The sequence below is a fragment of the Pristiophorus japonicus genome, unplaced genomic scaffold (assembly GCF_044704955.1).
Source record: "Pristiophorus japonicus isolate sPriJap1 unplaced genomic scaffold, sPriJap1.hap1 HAP1_SCAFFOLD_262, whole genome shotgun sequence".
NCBI lineage: Eukaryota > Metazoa > Chordata > Chondrichthyes > Pristiophoridae > Pristiophorus > Pristiophorus japonicus.
This window is the reverse complement of record NW_027252362.1, coordinates 849,250-860,230: the sequence shown is the minus strand read 5'-3', so window position 1 is coordinate 860,230 and position 10,981 is coordinate 849,250. Positions and strand designations below refer to the sequence as shown.

Sequence of the window (10,981 nt, the reverse complement as noted above, 5' to 3'; positions counted from 1 at the left end):
CCTCAGCCCGCATACAAAGGTGGACACTCGCGCTATCAGCCTATAACTATACCATCCGCCACAGGCCAGGCACCAAGAACTGTGCGGATGCTCTCAGTCGGCTACTATTGCCCACCACAGGGGTGGAAATGGTGCAGCCTGCAAACTTGTTGATGGTGGCGTAGCCCGCAGACGTGTTGATGGTCATGGAAGCGTTTGGAAATGATAAATCACCTGTCACGGCCCGCCAGATTAGGACTTGGACCAGCTAAGATCCTCTGCTGTCCCGAGTAAATAACTGTGTATTGCATGGGAGCTGGGCCATTATCCCTTTTGAAATGCAAGAGCTAATCAAGCCGTTCCAGCGGCGAAAGGACGAGCTGTCCATTCAGGCAGACTGCCTGTTGTGGGGTAACCACGTAGGGCTATCAAAAAAGGGCAGGGAGACGTTCATCTCGGATCTCCACAGCACACACGCGGGTATAGTAATGATGAAAGCAATAGCCAGATCCCACGTGTGGTGGCCCGGTATCGACTCTGACTTAGAGTCCTGTGTACAGCAATGCAGTGTATGTGCTCAGTTGAACAATGCGCCCAGAGAGGCACCACGAAGTTTGTGGTCTTGGCCCTCCAGACCATGGTCGAGGATCCATGTCGACTATGCGGGACCGTTTCTCGGTAAAATGTTTCTGGTGGTGGTGGATGCTTTTTCAAAATGGATTGAAGGTGAAATAATGTCGGGATGCACTGCCACTGCCACCATTGAAACGCTGAGGGCCATGTTTGCCACCCAGGGACTGCCTGACATACTGGTCAGTGACAACGTGCCATGTTTCACTCGTGCCGAATTTAAAGAATTGATGACCTGCAATGTGATCAAATATGTCACCTCGGCCCCGTTTAAACCAGCACCAATGCGCAGGCAGAGCGGGCAGTACAAACTATCAAACAGAGCCTTAAACAAGTCACAGAAGGCTCACTGCAATCCCGCTTGTCCCGAGTACTGCTAAGCTACCGCACGAGACCCCACTCTCTCACATGGGTGCCCCCGGCTGAGCTACTCATGAAAAGGACACTTAAAACCCGACTCTCGCTGGTTCACCCCAACCAGCAAGATCAGGTCGCGAGCCGGCGGCAGCAACAAAATGTAAACGATGGTCGCGCCACTGTATGACGGGAAATTGATCTGAATGACCCTGTGTATGTGCTAAACTATGGACATGGTCCCAAGTGGATCGCATGCACGGTGATAGCTAAAGAAGGGAATAGGATGTTTGTTGTCAAACTAGACAATGGACAAATTTGCAGAAAGCATCTGGACCAAACGAGGCTGCGGTTCACAGACTGCCCTGAACAACCCACAGCAGACACCACCTTATTCGAACCCACAACACACACCCAAAGGATCAACGACACCACGCCGGTCCAGGAAATCGAACCCATCACGCCCAACTGCCCAGCAAGGCCAGGCTCACCCAGCAGCCCTGCAGAGCCAACACACCATTTGTACTGAGGCAGTCCACCAGGGAAAGAAAGGCTCCCAACCGCCTCACCTTGTAAATAGTTTTCACTTTGACTTTGCGGTGTGGTGTTATGTTGTGTATCTGTAAAGCATGCACTCCCATGTTCCACCACCAGGGAGTGCATCCCCTGAAGTCCCAAGGGATCCCAGCCGAAGGCCTGTTCCTCACTCTGGAGTGTCGTATTAAAAATTGAGGTCACTGTTACTTTAACCTCCCTGATTGCAGCCTCATCAGTGTTAGGAACACAATAGTGGTGAGGCAGCATCTTGAACCGCTGCAGTCCGTGTGGTGAAGGCACTCCAACAGAGCTGTTAGGGAGGGAGTTCTAGGCTTTGAACCCAGTAACGATGAAGGAACGACCGATATAATTCCAAGTCACGATGGTGTGTGATTAAATCTAACAATGGCTGGTGTCACAGGCACCAAACATTTTAAAGCAATGTCCTAAAATGCAGTGTGTAAAATGAGAAGGGTTAATAATTCATGATATGAAAAGCAGGGAAAGTATTGTTTCAAATGGGACTGTATAAAATTAATGTGAATATTTTTCTGCCTGACAGGTTTTTGGAAGCAGATTTAATGTTAACGTTCCAAAGGGAAATATAGTTGAAAAAGAAACATTTGCAGGGTGCTGGGGAATGGGACTAATTGGAAATTTCTTTCACAGAGTCAGCACAGGTAACAACATAAGAAATCGGAGCAGTCGTAGGCCATACGGCCCCTCAAGCCTGCTCCACCATTCAATAAGATCATGACTGATCGTCAATCTCAACTCCACTTTCCCGCTCGATCTCCCGATCCATTGATACTCCGAGACTCCAAAAATCTATCTAACGCAGCCTTGAATATATTCAGAGACTCAGCATCCACGGGCCTGTGGGGCAGAGAATTCCACAGATTCATAATCCTCTGAATGAAGAAATTCCTCCTCATCTCTGTCTTAAATGGCCGACCCCTTAACCTGAGACTGTGCCCCCTGGTTCTCAACACTCCAACCCTGTCAATCCCCTTCAGAATATTGTGTGTTTCAATGAGATCACCTCTCATTCTTCTAAACACCGGAGAGTATCGGTCCATTCCACACAATCTCTGAACTTAAGACAGTCCTCTCATCCCAGGAATCAATCTGGTGAACCTCTGTTGTACCACCTCCCAGGCAAGTGTATCCTTCCTCAGATAAGTAGACCAAAACTGTGCGCAGTACTCCAGGTGTGGTCTCACCAGGGCCCTGTACAATTGTAGCAAGACTTCCTTACTCTTGTACTATGGGCTATATATTAGGTACTATGGGGCGAGTGCCCGGTTTTTTGTTGATTCGATGGTTGTATAAAAAGTTATTAAAATTGACAGTTGCTCGGCAAACATATTTGTATTTCCTTCAGTGTACTCCTTACTCTTCAAGGGCTAGATTTTCCCCAAGCAGTTTTGTAGGCTCACTGACCTCAAGCGCACTGACTTTGCGCGCTGGAAACGGCTTGGGAAACTCGCCCCATCCTGGCCGCTGTGTACAGTCCCCGGAGTCCTGGCGTGGTATCGATGGTGAAGTGGGGGTCGGAACCAAATGCCTGCGCCGAAGACACTGCCGGTACCTTCGCGCATGGGCAGTAGGGAGAGAAAACTTGGCACTCTGCCATTTTTAAACAGTGTCAAACCCAATGAAAAGCACAGCAGCTTCTCAGCTTCTCCGGTCGCTCGGCGGGCTCTCCCCCGGTCCCTCCCCGATAAAACGCACAGCTCCAGCAGCTGCAACTTCTCCGGTCCACAAGCTCACACTTCTCCGGTGTATCTTCCCTCCCCTATCCCAGGGATACAGGGACCGAGTGTAATGGAGCCAAGTTTGCTGATGATACAAAGATGGGTGGGAAAGTAAATTGTGATACAGCAAAGTAAATCTCAATTCCGGAAGAACAATATGGAAAAGTACAGTGACCCCGACGTGATATAAACACGCAGCCTTCTGATCTGGAGTCAGACACACGACCGTTACACCACGAGGTCTACAGTACAGAGTGCCCATGTTTGAACACATGAAGGTTCTTGAAACACAGTTTCATTGACCCTGCATTGGTGCAATGAAAGGGCTTTAAAATCCCCGGCCACTCGCAACGTGGGTCAGACAGCATCAGAGGCAGTGCCCACCTGTCACTCACCCTCTCACGCCCGCTTTCATCACCTGCTGCCCGCGGACTGCAGAAAATCCAGTTCATCATCATCATCGGTGTCCCTCGAAGCGAGGATGACTTGCTTCCACGCCAAAAAAGGATGACTTCACAGGTGTTTCAATGATGGACCTAATATTCCAGGTCCTGAACTGCATGTTGAAGGGTGGAATATGCCTGTGCGTAGATTTTTTCAACGTGTGGTGGCCGTCACACGGGCTTGACAGAGCGAGGTCTTGGTCCCGTGGCAAGGGTTAACCAGGACGACTGGAGACCAGCTCTGCTGCACGGACTCAGTGCACACACATATCACAGTGTGGGCTGTCCCGTGCTGCCCCTCGGCACCTGGCCCTGAACTCACGCCGCCCCTGGGCCCTGATCACATCCCTCCACAGTCTCCTGCTGCGCCTGCTGTACATGCCCACGTTCCAATCACCGACCTGGACTTTGATGACATCACTCTTCGCTGCCGTTGCCTTCCTTCACCAGCTCGCGCTGTACCTTGCCGTGGTACACCACCACGCTGCTCCCAGGCCGCCGCTCACCGCTCGTTTTATGGTCCCGACCTGCCGCTGGTGTTCTCACGCTGATCGGGGCCTCCACGCTGCTCCCAGCAAATCCAGTTACACGCTGTGTCACCGCACAATTCTCAGCTGTGATTGTAAGCTGACTATATTTCAAGCTATCGCAGAGGCTGCAAGCAGTGTTCCCTGGTCGTCGAGTGGTTAGGATTTGGTGTTTTCACTGCCGTGGTCTGGGTTTGATTCCTGGTCAGCGAAAGCATTTTTACAGAGCAAGTTGACAAAAATATTTCAAGTCTGTGAGAGACTGAATAATTGTTTCAAACATCATTATTCCACCCACATGTGTTGCACACTGAAGGAAATACAAATATGTTCGCTGAGCGACTGTCGAATTTTAATAACTTTTTATACAACCATAGAATCAGCAGAAAAACAGGATATTCGGCCCACAGTACCTAATATATAGCCCATAGTGCAATAGTAAGGAAGTCTTGCTCCAATTGTACAGGGCCCTGGTGAGACCACACCTGGAGTACTGCGCACAGTTTTGGTCTCATTATCTGAGGAAGGATACACTTGCCTTGGCGGTGGTACAACGGAGGTTCACCAGATTGATTCCTGGGATGAGAGGACTGTCCTATGGTGAGAGATTGTGCAGAATATGCCAATACTCTCTGGAGTTTCGAAGAATGAGAGTTGATCTCATTGAAACGGACAATATTCTGAAGGGGATTGACAGGGTAGCGGTTGAGAAGCCCGGCTAGCTCAGTCGGTAGAGCATGAGACTCTTAATCTCAGGGTCGTGGGTTCGAGCCCCACGTTGGGCGATTAGGTTTCATTCAACTTTTATATTGCTTTCGTGGGTAAATATCATTAATGAACCCATGATCTTCTTTTGCACAATGATAAAAATGTGAACTGAGGGAGAGTTGATAATTTAATCGAATAATGAAAGCAGCGCCTCAGACCGCTCGGCCGTCCTTACTGTTAGATGTTCCAGATACAAGTTATTACTCTGGAAAGTTTCAGACCGGGTGCTTGTTCAGTGTTGCTGGAAGGCCCAGTGACCGGGATATCCTCTCCCGCGGGGTTTTCCTGAGTCTGTGCTCGGTGCACGGGGAGCTTTGGCCCGGGTCTGAGGTAGCTTGCATCCCAGGGATGGACAATAACTCTCTGAGCTCTGGAACTGGGGAAAAGCGAATAATTAATGAGTTGTTTGTGGTTTCAAGTGCAGCTTAGATCTGCTGGTGTAAACCGATTGTGTTGTTTCACAGAATGAATGAAATGCTGACAGGGACAGTCAAAACTTCAAGAACTGAACTTTAATAATTCATGAAACTTCAATCCTTCAAGAAGTTTTATCCCCGATTGATTTTACACAATCTGTATTTGAGGAGACTGGTTTTAAATGTGCATTGCTCATGCAACAATGTATCCAAAACAGCTTTTATTCAATTTTATTGCAGACAAGTTTTTGCTTGAGAAATAATGTTTCTGCCCAGGCTTGAACCGGGAACATTTCACGTGTGTGGGAAATGTGATAACCACGACACGACAGAAACTGCTGCTGAGCTCAGTGCCCAGAGAGAAGTGTTCAGCAACAAGCTGAAATGCTCAATCCCTCTCTCTGCAAAAAGTTCCTTTCACAAACATTTCTCTGACCAGAAGTGCACCACAAACAACAATGTTCTCCTTTCAAAGTCATTAAACTCCCCAATTTCCACGTCTGCAATTTTAAGGACTAGGACTGAAAGCGCTTTGCGATCAGAAAATTGCAGGAAACCCCTGTGGTTAACGACAGGGTTTTTGATGGTTGATTTCTGTACACACCATGTGTTATGTATTTAACCCTTGACAACCTGTACACACTACCACCAGAGGGCCGACCTGTCATAGTCCCAAGAGATCCCAGTGTCCCTTGGGAGCATGGTATACAAGCAGGCCACCCATGAAGTGCCTGCACTCTGGAGTCTTATTAAAGGAGCTAATGTCACACTTACTCATTGTTCACAGTACTCAGTTTCATCCTTTATTATGAGCGTATCAATTGGCGACAAGACAATGAACAACCACGAAAAAATGCTAGCAACAGTTTATATCCTGGTGAAGTTCTCGGAAGTGGACGATTGCGAAGCCTTTGTGGAGAGACTCGACCAATACTTCGTGGCCAACGAGCTGGAAGGGCGCGTGAACGCTGTCAAATGAAGGGCGATCCTCCTTACCGTCTGTGGGGCAGCAGCCTATGGCCTCATGAAGAATCTTCTAGCTTTGGTGACACGAACAACTAAATCTTATGAAGAATTGTGTATGCTGGTCCGCGAGCATCTAAATCCGAAAGAAACAGTTCTGATGGCGTGGTATCGGTTCTACACGTGCCAATGATCGGAGGGCCAGGAAGTGACGAGCTATGTCGTCGAATTAAGGCGCCTCGCAGGACATTGCGAATATGAGGGATTCCTAGAACAAATGCTGAGTGACTTTTTGTGCTTGGCATTGGCCATGAGGTAATCCTTCGCAAACTGTTGACTGATGAAACTCAGAATCTGAGCAAAGCCATAACGATAGGTCAGATAATTTCCACCAGTTCCTTTAAACACAATAACGTAATTTATTTCTCGTGGACTGGATGGAGGACCATGGTCCATGTAAAAAATTGTTATCGTTTTCCATGAACTAAATGGCAGTTTCTCGACAGCAAGTTTAAACATCTGGGGCGGAGTCAACATGCGCCTGTCTGAAGTCAGTGAGAAAACGGTATATTTGACAGAAGCCTGGCGAGCTCAGTCGGTGGAATATGAGACTTTTAATCTCAGGGTCGTGGTTTCGACACCCACATTGGACATTTACATTTTTCATAGAATTATAGAATGATGGAAGTTTGCAGCACATAAAGAGGCCATTTCGTCCCATCACTTCCGCCCCGGCCAATAAGAGGCGATCCAGCTTCATCCCACTTTCCAGCTCTGGATCCATAACCCAGCAGGTTACGGCACTTCAGGTGCACATCCAAATACTTTTTACATGTGGTATCTGCCTCCGCCATTCTTTCAGGCAGTGAGTTCCTGACCCGCACAAACCTCTGCATGAAGAATTTTACCTTCAAATCCTCTTTAAACCTTCTACCAATTACTTTAAATCGATGCCCCCTGATTGTTGACCCCTCTGCTATCCACTATATCTAGGCCCCTCATAATTTTATACATCTCAATGTTGTCTCCCCTCAGCCTCCTCTGTTCCAATGAAAACAAACCCAGCCGATCCAATCTGTCCTCACAGCTAAGATTCTCCACGCATGGCAACATCCTCGTAAATCTCCTCTGTACCCTCTCGTACAATCACATAATTCCTGTAATACGCTGACCAGAACTACATGCAATACTCCAGCTGTGGCCGAACCAGTGTTTTATACATTTCAAGGATAACCAACCCGCTCTTCTATCCCATGCCTCAGCCAATAAAGGTAAGCATTCCATGCACCTTCTTATCCACCTTATCCAACTGGCCTGCTACCTTCAGGGATCTGGGGACATGCACTCCAAGGTCTATTTGTTCTTCCACACTTCTCAATGTCGGACCATTTAATGTGTGTTTCTTTCCTTGTTTGCCCTCCCCAAATGCACAGCCTCACACTACTCTGGATTAAATTAGTATCACCTGAAAACGTTTAATCATACCTCCAAATTTAAGTTAAGATCATTGATGTTGCCACTAAAAGCCAGGGACCGAGCACTGAGCCTTGTGGAACCCCACTGGAACCATCCTTCCAGTCCCAAACACTCCCAATAAACATTACCCTTTGCTTCCTGCCTCTGAGCCAACTTTGGATCCAACTTGCCACATTGCCCTGGATCCCATGGGCTTTTACTTTCGTGACCAGTCTTCCATGTGGGAACTTGGCGAAAGCTTTGCAAAAATCCTTATACACTACATCATACGCACTGCCCTCATCGATCCACTTGGTTACCTCCTCAAAAAATTCAATGAAATGAGTCAGACAAGACCTTCCCTGAACAAATCCATGCTGATTATCCGTGATTAACCCATGTCTTTCTAAATGCAGAAATTAAATCATTGATAAATTTTATCCTGCTTTCACGGGAAAAGACCATTAATTAACCGATGATCTTTGTTGTGTATGTATAAAATAAGTACACACCCTGTACACTCAATGTACAGTTACATAAGACCACTGGATGTATCTTCACACTGTACACACTGTGCTTGTACACCAGAGGGTGCAACTGGTGGAGACCTCGGGGTCACCTGTACACGACAGGTAACCAGGTATAAAAGGGAGCTCACAGTACTGTACCCTCACTCAGGAGCTGCAATAAATTGACTAAGGTCACCACAGTTCAAGTACAATACCTTACCTCGTGGAGTCATTACTAGAATGCTTACAAACACAATAACTGGTGACGAGAATACGAATTTCCATGTGACAATGGCTAACCTTGGCACGTTTGAACAATTCGCCAATGGGGAAGATTGGGAGGCCTTTGTGGAAAGGCTCGAACACTTCTTTATTGCGAATGATGTGGGGGGAGACGACCCGACCTCACTGGCTGATAAGTGCAGAGCTATCCTGCTCAGCAGTTGTGGGCCCACCATCTGTGGCCTTGTCAGGGACCTGCTAGTCCCAGAGAAGACAATAACATATCTGGAGCTTGTAACGCTGGTACAGTAACAGCTCAAACCTATAGAGAGCATCCTCACAGCTGGACACCGGTTCTGTACCCACCGGTGGAGCCGAAGGCCAAGAAATCGCAAAATAGGCTGCAGACCTGAGACGATTGGCTGCACCATGTGATTTTAGCGATCACCTCACCGAAGCACTAAGGGACATCTTTGTTATTGGAATCGGCCACGAGGGCCTTCTAAACAGGCTGCTCTCTGCGGACACCACGGTCACCCTTCAGAAGGCAATTAACGTGAGCCAGGCATTCATGATCTCGGCCTGCAATTCCAAGTGGATGTCTCACCCCCAGGACTCTAACCCAGCAAGTACTGTTAACTGAAAGGTGCCTTTTAGAGGCAGGGCTGCTGCTAGCAGTCTCTCTCAGGGAAGAGAGAACAGAACCCCGAGTCCCAGAATCCTGAGTCCGCCACATGGGGCCAACCGGCCAACCCCATGCTGGTGCTGTGGAGGAAATCACAGGGCCCACCAGTGCCGCTATAAAGACTATACTTGCAAAGGCCGTAACATGAAGGGCCACCTCCAGCAAATATGCAAGAGAAATCATACTCCCCGAGTCGATGAAGAGTTGGCTGATCATCCGCAGTCCAGCGACGATGAGGTGTACGGAGTGTTTACCTGCACCACCGAGAGTTCCCCAGTGAAAATAGAAGTTGAAGTCAACTATGTTCCAGTCACGATGGAGGTGGACACAGGGGCGAGCCAGTCACTGATGAATCAGGCGGCCTTTGAGAAACTCTGGGACAATCCAATCGAACGACCTAAAATGATTCCGATCGAAGTGAAACTGCTGACCTACACAAACGATACATCCCAGTCGTTGGCAGCGTGGATGTCCAGGTGTCCCATGGCGGCGAGATGCACAGATTACATTTGTGGATCGTTGCTGGGGATGGTCCAAAGCTATTCGGAAGAAGATGGATGAAAAGGATTACTTGGAGTTGGGAATAGCTCCAACCTCCAGCGATCGACATCCCTCATGGCCCCGAAGTTGGATCCAGCACAACCCTGAAAAACCAACCGCCCAACTCGACTGTGCAGCGATGACACAGACCGCTCAACCCAACGGCGAGATGATCCAGCCCAAACAACCAGACCTCACCTTCAAGGCTCCAGTGACAGGACTCCAGAGAAGAAAATTCACGCAGAAGGTAACTTCCTGGCTTCCGTGGCAGAACCTGGGGAGAAAAGGATCACCGCAGCCTACCTCATGGAGAGAAAGAAGATGGCGTCCGAACCACGAGGTGAAGGGCCTGAAATCAAAATGGCGGCAGCCAGACCACAAGGGAGCAACACGTGATGCCGAGCGGTGAACCGGATTGGCGTAAAGATTGAAAGACCCTCTTAAAGGAGACTGGCAACCCATCACAATTAAAGGGACAGTTCCACTCTTTATACAGCGATGATGGTGATACAAATGTAAAAGATGTAACTGAAAATTTCAAGTTTGTAAATGTAACTAATCATGATAAGTCGGGCAATTGCGGTCAGAACCAAAGTATTGTGAGGGTAAACGAAGTGATGACGTGCGATGCTGGGATTTACAAGCATGCCGACAAAACCAAAGGCAACCTCCCGTCAGCACCCAGGTTCCGCGAACATGTAGCCTGCCCTTCCGGGCCCAATGTGATACCCCAGGAAGTGTGGCCACACACAGAGGGAGCATATCAGCTGCAGGGCCAGTCATCAGCGGACGGCAAAGGCACCACGACCGATACCCTGCCCCCGATCGGCTCTACCTCTCTGGCCACCAGGGCCCGTACTGGGAGCAAGCGGATAGCACCCTCCTGCCCTCCCAACTGGACCTGGGATGACCAGGCTCCCACTATCGCTGAAGAGCAGCAGGGAGACACCGCAGCCTTCAAAGGAGGACAGGGAGGCCACACACTCCTGTGGCTCTGCCCATCACGCGGAAACGGCAAAGACTCTGAGATTCAGCCAGGTGAGGGATCTGAGCCCACCCAGCTGGCAGGGGACACAGCGCCGCCATCAGACAACCTGGACACAGTCTGGTTACTCTGGAACTAGTGTCCTCACCCACCTGCACCGACACAACCCAGGGGCAAGACTGTGACACCACGTATGTACCTTACCTGTAAA

General features: G+C 48.8%; 1 non-coding gene across 1 annotated transcript; it reads left to right on the top strand.

Moving 5' to 3' along the window:
- The first annotated feature begins 4,939 nt into the window (after positions 1-4,939).
- Positions 4,940-5,012, top strand: trnak-cuu (transfer RNA lysine (anticodon CUU)). Its single transcript has one exon. It is a non-coding gene; the product is annotated as a tRNA-Lys (tRNA).
- Positions 5,013-10,981: the final 5,969 nt, after the last annotated feature.